Genomic DNA, 18,384 nt, shown 5'->3' on the forward strand with positions numbered 1-18,384 from the left:
GCATCTCTAATCCTGCTAAGTTGTTCCTGTTAAGTTGTTCTCTGCTATGCATCCTCTTACAGTTTTCATCATGTATTTTCAGCTATGTGGGTCAAAACTTAGACATGTAATTTACAAGGATCTAATTTTACCAAAAATTTCACACACACATATGCATGTACATCCAGACCCAAAATTTCCTTTCTATTTTAAACTCTTTTTTTTTCCCAGAAAAAGGTCTTGCTATGTAGTAGCACTGGTTGACTTGGTAATGTCTATGCAGCTCAAGTTGACCTTGAACTTCTGATAATCCTCCTGCTTCAGCATCCCAAGTGCAGGATGATAAGCATGCTGTACCATATTTGGCTTTTGTTCTAAGCTCAGCCTTATAGAAAAGAATGCCATGTTGATGATGGTAAAATAGGCATTTATTTTTAGCTGATAAGAATATAGAAAATCCCATCCAAAATGCTATATTATTGATTAATCAACATGAGATAATATCCAATTAATAGGCAACATAATTGCCAAGCATTAGATAGAAAGCATTAACATAATACGGTAGGAAATATAATCAAATTACAGTAGGTATTCAATAAATATTTAAATAATCTATTAATTTATTTCCTATGAAGCTTTGACCTAATAATAACATAAAACTTGGAAAGATAAAACAAAAGCAATATGCTTGTTCTCAATAACATGTTTCATTTGTAGGCTTAGATGAAAAGACAGCTTGAAATTATCCTGAAGGACAAACTGCATATTTTTTCTGGGCCATCAAAATGACTTTTTTGGACAGTGCATTAGGCGACTTTAGAGGAACAGAACTGACAAAATGACTATATATTCATATTTATATCATATATATTATATATTGGGGATTTACAAGAATTGCTTACAGGCTGTGGTCCAGCTAATCCAAAAATGGCTGCCTAGCAACAGAAGGTCCAAGAATCCAACAGTTGTTCAGTCCATGAGGCTGGGTGTGATTTTTCAGTATACACTGAAGTACTGAATGGCTTTTATATAGGCTGCCAGCAGAAGGTGTGGCCCAGATTAAAGGTGGATCTTCCCACCTCAGAAGATCTGGATTTAAAGTGGGCTTTTCCACTTTAAATGACTTAATTAAGAAAAAAATCTCAGTGCCTAGTTTGCCACGTTTGAAGCCATCTCCACAAGGAGGTTCTTTGATGCTCATCGTCCTCTTTAAGGTAGTCTGGGTGTTGCCAAGAGTTAACTTGTCTCATTGTCAATGAATCTTTAAAGTAATAAAAACATTTTTAAATGCCATATTCGGCCTATCTCTGGGGTTTTTGGAGACCTTTTCTACCTATCCTTTCTTATTTTTCTATAGAATCATTTCTATCTGCTGCAGCTAAGATGTATATTCTTTTGATAAGAGTATACTAGCAATTGACATGACCATGATTTAATCTACTAACATTTAATTTGTATAATGTATTTTTCCTAAACAGCTTGCTATACCACTTTCAAAGCATTGGAAGTAAACCTTGTATTATAGTTGAGTTATATGGGTGCAATATATATTATAATATGTATAATATGTGAAGAATATTCTTTTTAAATTTTATTTTATTAATTTATTCATATTACATCTCAGTTGTTAGCCCATCCCTTGTATTCTCCCATTCTTCCCTCCCTCCCATTTTCCCCTTACTCCCCTCCCCTATGGCTGTGACTGAGGGGGACCTCCTCCCCCTGTATATGCTCATAGGGTATCAAGTCTTTTCTTGGTAACCTGCTGTCCTTCCTCTGAGTGCCACCAGGTCTCCCTCTCCAGGGAACGTGCTCAACGATGGAGAATGTCCTGTCCATTGGCTAGGTCTGGGTAGGAGTTCGAAGTTTACTGCCTATATTTTCCTTGGCTGGTGCCATAGTTCGAGCAGGACCCCAGGACCCAGATCCACCCATCATAATGGTCTTCTTGTAGGTTTCCAGGACCCTCTGGATCCTTCTATTTCCCCATTCTCCCATGTTTCTCTCACCTAATGTCCCAATAGGAATATCCTCCCCTCCGACCCACTTTCCTGGTAAGTAAAGTTTTTCATGGGACGTACCCCTTAGACTAGTGTCTTGATATAAGTAAGTATATACCATTTGTCTCTTTTTGCTTCTGGGTGAACTCACTCATTATGATCATTTCTAGTTCAATCCATTTGTCCACAAATTTCAGGAATTCCTTGTTTTTAATAGCTGAGTAGTATTCCATAGTGTATATGTACCACAGTTTCTTTATCCACTCTTCTACTGAGGGACACTTAGGCTGTTTCCATGTTCTGGCTATTATGAATAAGGCAGCTATGAACATAGTTGAGCATATGTCCCTGTTGTGTGGTAGAGCATTTTCTGGGTATATTCCAAGGAGTGGAATAGCTGGGTCTTGAGGAAGCCCTATTCCCAGTTTTCTGAGAAAGCACCAGATGGATTTCCAAAGTGGTTGTACTAGTTTGCATTCCTACCAGCAATGAAGGAGTGTCCCTCTCTCTCCACATCCTCGCTAGCATGTGGTGTCACTTGAGTTTTACACTTGAATTCTATAATAACTGTATCTAGAATTAAACTTATTTTGCATCTATATACAAAATTCTATACCAGTAAATTAGAAATACCTTGTGGGTGATAATTGATGCATTAAGTTGAGGAGTAGATTCAGTAATCTACTTTTTGTTCTATCTTACCTATATATTTCTATATTCTCCCTTCTTTCTTTCCAACCCCTTTCTCCAAACAGTATGTCTATGTCCAGTATGCTGAGAGGAATGCATCCTGTCAGGTCTGATCCAATGTCAGTGTCTGGTTCTTTTGTTCTGAAAGCATGTAATTTCTCACAAGCATTATGCAGTCCTAAAATTATAAGTGTAAGGTCCTCATTTCTACTATAGACAGAATTCTTTAAAAAAAAAAAAAGGCAAGATTGGATGCTGGAAGAGTCAACGGCCAAGCTCTGCCGAGACAGGGTAAGCAAGTGCTCAATAGTTCCTACCTCACAAGTATGTCTTTCAGATATATTGGGCCAGAAGGCTGAAGAAGATGCTCCAATGTTATAGAGTGTTTTGGGTGACTATTCAGGTAGAAAACTGTCTCTGTCATGATTTCTTTTGGAAATCTACTAACCTGAACTCCCGGCACACTCAGGTAATCAAATTTATTCCTTCTTAAGTCTCTGATGGAGTTGAAGACCAGGTAGCTTAGTTTTACAATGAAGCTTAGTTGTTTAGGGGTTACAATGTTTTTAGGTCTAGATAGGTGTTCTAAGTTGATAATGACAATATGTGATGGAGATTGATTTACATTCAGAATTTTAGACGCACCAAGATGGGAAAGATGTCTTCTTTAAGGCTTTCAAATACAAACAGCCGAAACACTAAGAATGTAATATTTATATAATTCCTGATTGTGACATGATTCTTCTTGCTATAGGTAATCTATTGTATATATGTGTAATAATATAAATGTATATGTAAAAAGTTTTTTAATTAAAAAAAAGAAAAAAATCCCTCATAGGTGTACCTAGACACTTGAATTTTGGTTAATTCAAGATGTGTTCAAGTTGACAGATGATAATAGCCATCACAGACTAGAATTTGCACCATGATTTCCCATATTCCCCAGGCTCTTAGACATAGATGGTAATTATATAATTAGTTTTCCTGAGTTTTAATCATACATGTGGCACATTTTGGGAATTTTCTCTCTATATAATAGTACGAACCAATTCCTCATAATAATCCTCTTATATATGATATATCCTCAAAACAGTACAGAAGATATCCTAAGGATGTCATTTTCTGTCATAGAAATAAAATTCAAGGGTAAATAGCCCTTTGGTTGACCTGGAGAGTAACCAGTGTTAACAAAGTACCAATCATTTGAACATTTATAGTAACTAGATCTTCCTACATCCATCCAACAATTTCAGCCATTTTTTCATGTAGTCAAAGTTTGCATCCTTACCTAGGGGAGGGAAATAGGGTGAAAGCGGTACGGGGGAGGGAGGAACGGGAGGATACAAGTAATGGGATAACAATTGAGTTATAATCTGAATAAATTAATTAAATAATAAAAAATAAGTATACTCTCTGTTCAAGGGCTTAATCCATTTTTCTTACCACTGTGATGTAAATGTATAGGGCTAAAGGACCCAGCCTGCTAACATATTGCATTGGATAGCTCTTCAGCAACAATTATTTGGTCCTAAATATCAATTGTCCCATGGTTGAAAAGCTCTGTGCTAGGCTTTTAGTTTTCAAATTGCTCAAATCAAAGGACAGTGTGACCTGTTTTACAGCCTCAGGGCAAATACATTCCTGGAGCATCAAGTTTGTTCCAACATATGAAAGGTTATTCCATTTCATATTTTGAATATTTACTTTAAATTTAAAAATATATATTAATAAGGCACATGCTTATGTATTCTAAAGGATGGAAAAAACAGTTCAGCAAAGGTTTATATTTGAAGTGGCTTGATTGTTAAGAAGCAAATATTGCCTGAAATATACAATAATCTAACAAAACTTAAATATGACAAAAGTGATGTTTTTAAATCTTTTTCAGATTTTTTTAAATTAAATTTTTTCAAAAATGTTCATGTAAATGATTTGATAATAGTCTTTACTATCCCTCAACTCTTCCTGGATTCTCCTTTTCCCAACCCCTGCTCCATACTCACCAAATCTCATGTTCTTTTTCCCTTTTCTCAAGGCTCAGGGGTTTATGCAGTAGAGAAGATAGAAAGATGATAAGATCCAGAGCTGGTAGATGATTGCAAGGGAATAGCATTTTCCAGACACAAAAGGCTTGATGCACATATGAACTCACAGAAACTGTGACACTATGCATAAGAGTGTATATATTTAAGCCAGAAGACTGTTCATGTTCAAGCCAGACAAAATCTGAAGGGCAACATAGAGGAGGGGAATTGGTCATAAAATCCTATCCTTAACCTAGAAGCTATTTGCAATTTCTACCTGCTGGGAAAGGGAAAATCAGTTTTCTTCAGTGGAGTGACACTGGGTTTATCAACCAGAGTTCAAGGGCAGACTTCATGCTTAAGAGTAGTTGACCCATAAAAATGGGCTTCATGCATTTTTTGTGCTTTTTCTTAAGAGAGAGGAAGACAATGATTTTTATCTTACAGTTTATACTTAGTATATATTAAATTAAAATACAATTACATTTCCCCATTCCCTTCCCCCAATCCTTCTCATGTACTTCCTTTTTACTCCATGAAATCATGGCCCCCCCCTTTTTTTTTTTACTGAAAAGAGTTTTTTTTTTTCATTGCTTCTCTCACCTAGAGTCCCAATAGGAAGCAAGAGAGAATGGGAAAATAGAAGGATCCAGAGGATCCTAGAAACCTACAAGTAGAACATTATGATGGGCAGATCTGGCTGGGCCCAGGGGTCCTGCTCAAACTATGGCACCAGCCGAGAACAATACAGGCCACAAATTTCAAACCCCTACCCAGATCTAGCCAATGGACAGGACATTCTCCACAGTTGAGTGGAGAGTGGGGACTGACTTTCACACGAACTCTGGTGCCCCATATTTGACCACATCCCCTGGATGGGGAGGCCTGGTGGCACTCAGAGGAAGGATAGCAGGCTACCAAGAAGAGACTTGATACCCTATGAGCATATACAGGGGGAGGAGGTCCCCCTCAGTCACAGTCATAGGGGAGGGGAGTAAGGGGAAAATGGGAGGGAGGGAGGGAGGAATGGGAGGATACAAGGGATGGGATAGCCATTGAGATGTAACAAGAATAAATTAATAAAATATATTTTAAAAAAGAAAAGGGTTTTTTTTCATACAATATATTCTGATTAAAGTTTTCTCTCCCTCAGTTCCTCTGAGATCTTCCCCACCTTTCCTTCCTTCTGGTCCCACACTCTTGTTAGAAAACAAAGAGGCATCTAAAGAATAATTATTTTAAAAACTGAAATCAGGCAACTAGAACAGGACAAAAGAAACAATCAAAAACAAACAGAAAAATATGAGCCAAAGAAAAAGTACAAGAAACACATACAGATACAGAGACACACATGCTTGTATACATGTAAATCTTATAAAAACACAAAACTGGAAGGCAAAAAGCATACACAAAGGACCTGTTAGGTTAAAAATGCCTTGACAAATATTATGGAGCAAAGAACTCTGAAGATGCTATTGAGTTCACTTTGGCCATCTACTGCTGAGTGTGGAACCTGCCCTTAAGAGTGGGTGTATCTCCAGTGAGAATTTATCACCACTATTTGTTGGAGAAAACTAATTCTTCATTTGTAAATGATTACCAATTGGAGATAGCTTCTGGGTTAGGGCTGGGAGCATGTGCCCACTTCTTCTTTCAGTACTGGGTCTCCATCTGGCACAGCTCTGTGAAGGCCCTGTACATGCTCCCACAGTCTCTGCAGTTCATATGTGCATCAGTTCTTCTGTGTTTAGAAGGCCTTACTTCCTTGATGTCCTCCATCCCCTCTGGTCCTTACTCTTTTCACCTCCTCTTCCACAGCATTCTCTGAGCCCCGAGGGGGAGGGATTTGATTGAGATACCTCATTTATGATTAAGTGTTCTAAAGTCTGGATGTGGGTCTCTGTATTTGTTCCCATTGGTTGCGGAGGAAGCTTCTCTGATGACAGCTGAGCAAGGCACTGATCTATGAGTATAGTACAATGTTGTTTGCAGTCATTTAAATTGCTAAGTTTCATTAACAGTAATATTTTGTTTCACCCCAAATCCCAGCCTATCTGGTCTCATATTTCTTGGGTACCCAAGCAGTGTTAGGAATAGGTTCCATCTCATGGAGTGGGACTTATATCCAATTACATATTGGTTGGTTACTCCTATAAGTTTTATGCCTCTCTTGCACTAACTAATCTTGCAAGGAGGTAATTATTATGGATTGAAGGGTTTGTAGTTAGTGTGCCATTTATCTTTCTCCTCTAGTAGCGTGCAGAGTACGTTCTGGTACCATAAACACTACTAAGTAGGGATAAAGGCTCTAGGTAGGTAGCATCTTGAATTTTCCGTGTTCAGTGAATTGTGTAGGTGTTGTCTTCAGAAATAAGGCCATGCCAGCAATTTGTGAAGGGCAACTAATAGCCTTGGCAATAGCCTGGGTAGTTTGGGGGTTCCTATGGGGGCCCCTTCACCCAACAACTTAATTAGATGTAACCAATTTCTGGTACTGGAAGCTTAATTTGGTTATGAGAGATACCCAGTTGAGGCTCTGTCTGCACCATTATGGAGGATTTCATTTAGATCACCTTTATACATGTATATGTTATAGGCAGTTTCTACTGTACCAGGTTTTCATACTATCTCTCAAATGGCCCTTAGTTTCAGTTGTTCCTACCCATATTCCCCCACTTACTTCCGTCTTTCCTACCCTACCCTGTTTGAACATCCCATTCCAATCCTCCCCTTGTCCAACCATAACTACCTTTTCTATTTCCCAATTCTAAGGAAATCTATCTGTCCTCTCTATTTTTTTTACTCTATACTTTATCCTTTTGGTTATATTGATTATAGCTTGTTTATTGAAGACTTTAACAGCTAACATCCATATATAAAGGAATATATACCATATCTGTCTTTCTGTGTCTGTGTTACTACACTCAGGATGATTTTTTCTTTTTTCTTTTTTCAGTGTTCAGATATATTCACTTTTACTTCATTTTGTTAATTTCAACAGAGGATTACAGAATATGATACATTTAAAATATTTTTTTTGTTTTAAAATTTTTTTTATTAATTTATTCTTGTTACATCTCAATGTTTATCCCATTCCTTGTATCCTCCCATTCTTCCCTCCCTCTCCTTTTCCCCTTATTCCCCTCCCCTATGACTGTTCCTAAAGGGGATTACCTCCCCCTGTATATGCTCATAAGGTATCAAGTCTCTTCTTGGCAACCTGCTGTCCTTCCTCTGAGTGCCGCCAGGTCTCCCCCTCCAGGGGACGTGGTCAAATGTGAGGCACCAGAGTACATGAGAAAGTCATATCCCACTCTCCAATCCACTGTGGAGAATATTCTGACCATTGGCTAGATCTGGGTAGGGGTTTAAAGTTTACGGCCTGTATTATCCTTGGCTGGTGCCTTAGTTTGAGCGGCATTTAAAATAATTTATGACCTAGTGAATATTCTATTTTTACCATCATAAGCAATATATTATTAAATATTCTTATATGTATATTATTATATAGTCATGCTTTATTTATGTATTTATTTTCTTTCCAGTCCCCTCCCTCCTCTCCTCCCAGTCCTACCCTCATGCCTCCTAACCCTCTTTACCCCCTCTCCTTTTTCTCAGAGAAGGAAGGCCCCCAAGGTGTATCAATCTACCTGGGCACCTCAAATCTCAGCAGGACTAAGCTCATCCTCTTCCACTCCATTGGGGCCTGACAAGGCAGCCCAGCTAGGGAGAAGAGATCCAGTGGCAGGCAGCCGAGTTGGAGACAGGCCCTACGTCCATTGTTAGGGAACTCACATTTTGACCACACTGCACATAGATTTTTCTCAATCTCCATCCATTTACCTGCAAATTTCATGATGCTATCTTTCTAACAGCTGAGTAGTACTCCATCAAGTTAATGAACCACATTTTCTTTATCCATTCTTTTGTTGAGGGACATCTAGGTTGTTTGCACTTTCTTGTTATTATGAATAAAGCCGCTATGAACATGGTTGAACAAGTGTCCTTGTGGTAGAATGGAATGTCCTTTGGACATATGTCTAAGAGTAGTATAGCTAGATTTTGAGGTAGATCAATTCACATCATTCTATGGAACCACCACACTGATTTCCCTAGCAACTGTACAAGTTTGCACTCCCACCAACAGTGTATGAGTGTTATCCTTACTTCACATCCTTGCTAGCATGAGTCATCATTTGTTCTATTGCTTTTAGCCATTGTGACTGATATAAGATGAAATCTCAGAGAAGTCCTCATTTGCATTTCCCTGATAGCTTAGGATATTGAGAATTTCTTTATGTGTTTCACAGACATTAAGTTCCCCCTTTTTAGATATCTATAACATTTTAAATATTAAATATATTTGTGATTGGACAATGTCCTCCTTTATGGCTTATATTAGTCATGATTCTTTTATTCATTCATGTCTGAAGACCTCTCATTTTAAAACTGAATAATATTCCAATATATATGTATACCATATTTTGCTCATCCCTTTATTTATTGAAGGATGTGAATTACATTAGCATTTGTATACTGTGTACAATTTAACTTTGTTTACAATATTTCTATGCACATGGATGTCCCTATTTTCAAAACCCTTGGTTTCAGACTAAGAATTAGAATTACTGGGTCATCTGGTAATTCTATATCCGCTGTATACACTTGTTTGTTTTATTAGTAGTTTCGCTAATGGGATTTTGGTGGTGTATTACTGTGATTTTTAATTTTTTATCCCACATGAATTAGTGATATTAGTCATCTATTAATGTACTTATTTGCTATCCATAGAGCTTACTTATAATAATTTTTATTAAAATCATTTGCCCACTTAAAATGGTTATTTACTTTTAATGATACAATTGTTGAATTTCAGAAATTCTTGGTGTGTTGATTTTCAGACTCTGACCCCAAAGCAAAGGATTCACTTGCAATGCAGGGAAAACCCATGCCTTTAAGAATATGTTTTCCAGCTCCTGGTCATCTGGTGTTGAGATTATTGCTAATAACTTACTATTGAGTGAAAATGCACAAATACATAGTCTCTCAGCTCATAATTACATTTCATGTATTGCTCCCAGAAAATATAAACCCATAATTCAAAGAAATGTGTTGCAGTTGGTGAAATTTCCAGTACTGGGGAAAATCATAATGGTAGGACACCTTTCTGTTTTCTGTATATATACTATTTAGGTAGTCCTGAACTTCATTTATTTGATTTTTATGTATTATATATCTTCTTTTTAACTCAATATTTTTATATATGATGGAATAAAAACTAATACTCCTCACAGCTGTATCTGTTGCATGAGAATGTGCTTGTGACATCCTCTCACTTCATTTTCTTTGCTTAATCTTCTTTACTAAGAGTTAAGGAATTTGCTTACAACATGATGTTGCACATTTATTTCCCTATCTGTTTGAATTCACACATGAAAACTGGACTAGAAGATTGTGTTTCCACACCTCAGAAACCCAGTCTTGCCAAAATATGTTGGAAGTCTGTGCATGGGCAATCAGAGCTGTCACGCCGCTTTAAGGGATGGGAATCTGTCTCATTCGCACATACAGTCATATTAATGCCTATATTTTCATGAGATGAGTAATCATAGCTAAGATTTATATAGTACTTCCTATGTGTGAATTTTCTTTCTTTCTCTTTCAAATGGCATAGAATCTATTGGAGAGCTCTCTCAAGTCTTTTCTGGGGTTGTGGGTCTCCTCTTCCCTGCAGGGTGGCTGTTGGCCACTAGCTCATGAAGACAAGAGGAACAGAAAGTGAGGCACAGGGCTAGGAAGGCTGTGAGCACAATGGAGAGTGACTCTTCAGGAACCACTTGAGGGAGATAATTCAACTTTATTCAGGGAGAACAAAGGCTGTATTGTCCTTGGGTAGTGGGGACACCTCCTAGGATAGGTGTACATAATTGGTTGCAACTAGATACTTCAAAGAGGCTTGATTTGCATTTAGCTGCATGCTCCTATCTATGAACAGGAACACAGTACCTAATTATCCTATAGGCGCAGGGAGGGAAGAGCTAGCAGGTAAGTGTATCAAAGGCCATATATCAAATGTGGTCAAGGGAATCTATGCCTAAAGACACTCTAGATTAGGTCAGGCAGAGAATAGGATGCCCTGCTGGGGAGAGGGAGTTCTCCATCTAGTGCCTGACCTCAGAGTGGCTATCCAGACTGGGAGAACTGCAACCTCAAACAGCAGGATCCTTCCAACAGGAGTCTGTTCTCTTAAAGGCAGATGCCCAGTAATAGTTACATCTCTGTGCCCAAACGTGGCTACTGTGGAGAGTGTGGATGGGTCTTTCACACTTACAGTGTCTGTATATACACATAATAAAAACATAATGATGCAAGACAGAGCCCAGGTGGGAGGAGGAAGGGAGGTAGTTTGGCTTCTTTTGCATCATTGCATTTTTGTGAAGAGCTCTGAAAAGCTCAGGAATACTGCAAATCTGGATTTGCAGTTTCTTCTGAGAGTTTTTAAAAAAATCAAATTAGGAGGATAAAACATATTTTATTTAACTGTTCGTTAAAACTTTGGGATATAGGATATGTGTACTTCCATCTGTGGTCTTGTGTCATTTCCCCACAAATGTCAGTGGTATGTCCTTTAAAGCTATATGTATACAAGCATAGGGTAGACTATCTAAGAAGGGGACCACTGAGGTGTGGTGAGAGTGGTTGGTGGGAGTGAAGAAGGGAAAGAGGATGTCCATTTGGTTGGGAATAAACCACAGCTTCTCAGAGATGAAATGGCTATTTCCAATAAAACAAGTGACTTTTATTACATAAACTCTTGAGCCAGACACTGGATTTTATTTTTTGTCTCTGCCACATATTATCCCTACACCCTTTGGAAAGTCATTTAATGTCAATGGTTATTTTTCTCAGTTTTGTCACTGTAAAATCTAAATTAGTTTAGCCTATATGGTACTAAAGTACTTAAACAGTTAATGGCAAGTTGTGTGTGTTATTCAAGGTCTAGATTTTGAAAAATATTTAAATCTGAGTATTGCTGTATGTAATGTGTCAGTATCATGGAGTAACTCCAAGCCAGAACATCTCCACTTATTTGGCCAATTTTTGGTCCCATGAATAATATGGTCCCCCAAAATATGATCAGAATTAAAAAACACATTCTTTTTTGCTTTAAGAAACTTACTTTGTTGATTTATTAATAAGGAAGAACATGAGTCATAAATCATCTACCATCATGTAACTTAGGGCAATATGCCCCAGAGAGGTGGCTCATGAACTCAGCTCATGCACAAGCACAGGACTCCAAAGTAACATGACAGGAAACATTCCATTTTCCCATATACTGTAATTTCCAAAACAGTTCACTCTCCCCCGTCCCTGAAAAGGGCAAGGAGGAATTAAAGGAATTGGCTATTTGAAATCCATGACCAGAACACAAAAGTCAGTCCTATCCTTTTTTAAGGGAAAAGAGACCCTTACAAAAACACACTCTTAAAATGGGCTTCCTATACCATCAGAGGAGAATAATTGGAATGGGTAACATTCCTGTTTTTCTTTTCATATGCTAGAGGGAAGGTCAGGATGATGATCTCCTTGGGGAAAGTGTGTATGGAAGAGGATTTGTGCTGGCTGATGAGCATCTGGTTGGAAGACAGCATAGTCTCTTGCTATGTTACAGACTTAGAAACAGGAAGAAATGATCCTCTATGATTTGCATCACTTCCTATGCATGTGGGCATCTTAAGAGGTGCCTTGGTAGAACCTGTGGCAGCGACATGTTTAAATAATGTATATTGAAGTAATGTGACCATATAGTGGCTTTCCGGGCTTAGCGACAATGAGCATTGGAGACTTTAGCCACACCATAATCCCAGGTTATAGCAGTTCATTGTAGATACCTTTCATATCTGAACCTGCCGATTATCACCTGCTGCGTTAGTAATGGATGTCTAGAATAATTCATGGACATCCCTTCACACCAATCAGGATTTCTAAACTGATTCTGTAAAATGTTGAACTTCCCCTCTGGAACACTAAAAGTTTATTGAAAAAGTCATTTAATAAAAGCACAGTTTCTCAAGTGTGTTTAAAACTCATGCAATTTTGAGCAAAATACAATCTTGTGAAAATAGGTATATCCATTCTAGGCATTATAAACACTGCCTAAATGTGTTACCAGAAAGAGAAATGTCACCTCTCTGAACCGATCCCCTGATCATCCAATGCAGCACTCAATACAGCTGGTCCACACATGGTTCTCTGCGAGAGGCCTTTCCAATGATCTGGTTTTTGTTAACAGGAACTTGCTTCGAGAAGGCAATAGATGTTCTGTGCTAGGACTGGCGTATTTCCTGATGAACGTCTACAATGCTATTACCTACTCATATTTCCAAGTTTACACATCATTTCAAACTTTAAGGAGAAACCAGATAATATTAGAAGTGATAGAAACTAGATCATCTGTAGTCTGATCAAGCTGTTTCTCCAGGTCTATGATTTTAAGGTAGAAGTGTCTGATTCTGGAGTTCAGGGAGGGCAGACCCTGGTAATATAGTGGAACTGGAGGAATAATAGGGAACTCTTTACCTCTGATTTAAGGACCCACAGATGAATTAGGCTTAGCCTCTCCCAGAGTAAGAGTTCTTGCTCCACATGGGAAATATATAGAATACAGAAAAAATGTGAGAATATATACTACTTCAACTTGCAGCAAAATGACTTCATCACCTAATACATCTCACTTATATATTCAAAGTATGACTTTGTGTTTTTAATTTCTACAGACTTTCCAAACATATCTACTTTAAAGCAATGTCCACATGCTGTTTGCTTCCCACAGCTTTCTTGTTTCCATCTGTCCATCTTAACTCCATCTGCTAGGGCAAATGACAAATAGGCAATAGCTTGGATTTCCCAAGCCTGCCAGGTGAGTGGTGTGCTGCTATCCAAGAGGAAGTGGCACTCAAGCTTAGCCCCAGGACCCCCAGGCTGCCTGCCTCACCTATACAGAGAAGTATGCAGTGGTCCTGATGTCGTCTGCTCACAGCTCAAGGCCTCATAGAGGAACCACGCACAGGTCAGATTAAATAAGAACGATGTACAAAATCCCAAAGAACTTTTAGCCAAGCACTATCTAGTTCCCTAATGAAATGGTTTCAACCTTATCATTTTAACTCTGGTGGTTCTATGTCTTTGAAATGGGATAGAAAAGGCCACATAATATGGGCTCCAGAATGCCAGTGAGGTGGAGAGTCTAGTTTCTAAGGGAAACATGAAACCAAGGAAACTAGAAGTTCCAAATTCTGCCTTAACCAGCTAGGTAACCAGGAGACAATTCCCAGTTTCTCAGTGTGATTCACAAAAAGCAGTGCTAATATATAAGAGTCTGCACATCTGATCTCTCGTGGCTCTAAAATATCACCTGCTCTCCTCACCCTTTTCCATTCTCTCAATAAGAAAGTTGATCTCCAAAGGCACCAACCAAGGACAAAATGTGCAGTCATCATCAAACCCCTACCCAGATCTAACCAAGGGACAGAACATTCTCCTCAGTTAAGTGGAGACTGGGGACTGACTTTCACAGGATCTCTGGTGCCCCATATTTGGCCATGTCCCTTTGTGGGGGAGGCCCAATGGCACTCGGAGGAAGTATAGCAGACTACCAAGAAGAGACTTGATACCCTAGCACCATATTCAGGGGGAGGAGGTCCCTCTTGGTCACAGTCATAGGGAAGGGGATTGGGGTGAAAGTGGGAGGGAGGGAGGAATGGGAGGAAGTAGGGGATGGGATAGAAAATGAGATGTAATATGAATTATTTTATTTTTCAATAAAAATGTGTTAAAAAAAAAGAAAGTTGATCTCCTTTACAAGGGATTTTCCATGGTCAGGGCATAGTCCATCTCAGACTTTCTGCGTTGTTGTAGGTAACTACTTTAGTTTAAGATGTACTCCAATTGGGTTATTTGGTTTGGTGGTGTTTAATTTCTTGAGTTCTTTATATAGTTTGGATATTAGACCTTTGTCAGATGTAGGGTTGGTGAAGATCGTTTCCCAGTCTACAGACTGGCTGTCGCTTTGTTCTCTTGACAGTGTCTCCTGCCTTACAGAAGCTTCTCAGCCTCATGAGGTCCCATTTATTAATTGCTGACATTAAGGCCTGGGCCGTTGGTGTTCTGTTCAGGGAGTTGTCTCCTGTGTCAATATGTTCCAGGCTCTTCCCCACTTTTTCTTCTAAGTGACTTCGTGTCTCTGGTTTTATGTTGAGGTCTTTAATCCACTTGGGTTTGAGTTTTGTGCAAGGTGACAAATATGGGTCCAGTTGCATTTTTTTACACATAGGCCTCCAGTTAGACCAGCACCATTTGTTGAAGATGCTATCCTTTTTCCATTGAATGGATTTGGCTTCTTTGTCAAAAATCAAGTGACCATATGTGTGTGGATTCATATCTGGGTCTTTGATTCGATTCCACTGATCAACCAGCCTGCTGCTGTGCCAGTACCATGAGAAATGGGGCTTGGAACTAAACAGAGAATTCTCAACAGAGGAATATCAAATGGCTGAGAAACACTTAAAGAAATGCTCAATCTCCTTAGTCATCAGGGAAATGCAAATCAAAACAACTCTGAGATTCCATCTTACACCCATCAGAATGGCTAAGATAAAAAACTCAAGCGACACCACATGCTGGCGAGGATGTGGGGAGAGAGGAAGGCTCCTTCATTGCTGGTAGGAATGCAAACTAGTACAGCCACTTTGGAAATCTATCTGGTGCTATTTCAGAAAACTGGGAATAGGGCTTCCTCAAGACCCAGCTATTCCACTCCTTGGAATATACCCAGAAGATGCTCCAGCACACACCAAGAAAATTTGCTCAACCATGTTCATAGCAGCCTTATTCATAATAGCCAGATCATGGAAACAGCCTAAGTGTCCATCAGTAGAAGAATGGATAAAGAAAACTGTGGTACATATACACTATGGAATACTACTCAGCTATTAAAAACAAGGAATTCCCAAAATTTGTGGATAAATGGATTGAGGTAGAAATGATCATAATGAGTGAGTTAACCCAGAAGCAGAAAGAGTTAAATGGTATATACTCACTTATATCTGCATACTAGCCCAAGGGGCATGTCCCATGGAAGCCTTCACTTTACCAGGAAACTGGGACAGAGGGGAGGACATCCTATTGGGGCTCTGGTGAGAGATGGCATGGGAGAATAGCAAAGTAGAAGGATCCAGAGGGTCCTAGAAACTACAAGTAGAACATTATGATAGGCAGATTTGGACCCAGGGGGTCCCGCTCAAACCTGAGGCACCCCAGCCAAGGACAATACAGGAGGGTAAACTTCAAACCCCCTACCCAGATCTAGCCAATGGGCAGAACATTCTCCACAGTTGAGTGGAGAGTGGGATATGACTTTCTCACGTACTCTGGTACCTCACATTTGACGATGTCTCCTGGAGGGGAGACCTGGTGGCACTCAGAGGAAGGACAGCAGGTAGCCAAAAAGAGACTTGATACCCTATGAGCATATACAGGGGGAGGTAATCCCCTTCAGGAACAGTCATAGGGGAGGGGAGGAAGGGGAAAATGGGAGGGAGGGAGGAATGGGAGGATACAAGGGATGGGATAAACATTGAGACGTAACAAAAATAAATTAATTAAAAAAAAGATGTACTCCAAAATTTAAAAGTCACTCGTGAAAAGTAGGGTAAAGATGAAATCTAGTGAGAGTTGAAATTTGTTCATTTCTATCTGTGGCCATTGCTTTTCATGATAGAAATGTACACAAAATGTTAGTTTAGTTCTCAGATTTTAGAGAGAAACATTAGCTTTGAAGGGATCCTATTACAATAAGAAAGATAATTAAGAGATTAATAAGAAGAAAATACATAGAAGCAATAATGGAGTTTTACATTAGGAGGAGACTCAGGAATCTGACTTTTAATGTTAAAGGTTTGAGACTATTCATTATAAGAAGATCAACTACTGTATAAATGGTTCTTATGTGCTATTTCTCATTTTGTAACCAGAGCAGCCTGTGAGATAGGCATTAATACTGTTTCCAGTTTACAGATAAGATAATGGAGGCTTAAAGAAGTAACTCACCTGAGGTCACACAATTATTGAGGTTTAAAACAGGAATGGCACCCAGACCAGTACCATTTAAATGGTGTTATGAAACACCACATTATGTGAGACCTAATAGAAACTCCTATAGCAAAGATAGTGGCCCACGTAGAGGCCAAAGTATAAAACATAAATAATAGAGATAGACAGTGGTGGGTAAATTTGGTAGATCTTATACAGGATTTTGATGTGCTCATTTTTGGTAGTTGAAGATCTATAATTCAACTGGACTCCTGGCATTCCACATTGCTTTCTGAGGAAGTTGACTGATTTTGATGGCTAATCAACATCAGCTACCAAGTCATATGTAAAGTTGAATTTACTCTGTATTCATAGTCTTGAAACAAAATAGTAACCAGTGAGCATTTGTCAAACATTTGCCCTGAAGGATCCTGTGTATTATGAACCCACAAATCTTTTTTGTCTCTCCGATGGCTACTTTTCACATTCTGATTCAGCCTTGGTGGACTTCTTTTAAGTTAAATGTTACAAGTTCATACTTGCTTATGTGCTCAGTGTCTAGGGAAGTGTATGGCACATAGCAAACATTTGCTTAGTATTGTGTTAAATGAAGCTCTTAATAAAAATGAAAATAAGGCTACCAGCAAATGACTGATGAATTTGCTTTCACCTAAAAGAATGACAGCTTTTTCATTATAATGGTAGACAAGAGGGATAATACTACATCAAGCAGCAAGTAGTTGAATAGGCCTTGTGTAGTAGACATTATGTGAGCTCTTTACCTATGGTAGCACAATGCATTTTATGACCTCATTTTAATTAGCTACTGCTATTCCATAAAAATTTACAAGCAAAAAAAAAAAAAAAAAGGATATATGGTTTCATATAGTTGCCACAGGCAGTACATGGTAGAACACGTTCTTAACTAATAGGACACACAAAAGTATATATGATTTTTAAAAGGACAATGTCTAATGTAGCGAGACTAGGTTTGAACTCATGGTCCTTCTGCCTCCATTTCCTAAATGATGGGATCATTGGTGTATGCCACTATGCTTCACTGACTTTTAAGTTTATGATCATGAAGAGGTGACTAATTTTTTTGTTATCAGTATAGAGAGTTAGAGAAGTTAAAGGCTTTAGGAATAATAGAAAATGTTGAAAATATCTATAGAGAGTGGGAAATTGAATTGATTAAAGACACTCATCAGAACTGAAGGAGTGTTAAGAACATGCATGAAAACGACAGTCATTAAAAGATATGTTTCCCGTCTTTCCCTGTATAAGTTTCTCCCACATATTGAGCACTTTGATGCAGGTATGATAAGAAGCAGGCAATAGCATATTTTTTTTTTCAGATGGATTGGACCAAATTACACAGGGTCAAAGAGCATTTAAGGGATTGACAAAAATTATTGAAAAGATGGATGGATGCAAAGCCAAATAACAGAAATGTAGTTGATAGGTTAGGAAGAAGTACAGATGTCAGTGGACTGGAGATTTTAATGAAGTAAAAATATTGATTGTAATGGATGCATTTGAAAATGCAAAATATAAATAGAAGCAGTTCCAGACAGAGACCATTTTTGCTAGAGTGA

The sequence above is a fragment of the Acomys russatus genome, chromosome X (genome assembly GCF_903995435.1).
Source record: "Acomys russatus chromosome X, mAcoRus1.1, whole genome shotgun sequence".
NCBI lineage: Eukaryota > Metazoa > Chordata > Mammalia > Rodentia > Muridae > Acomys > Acomys russatus.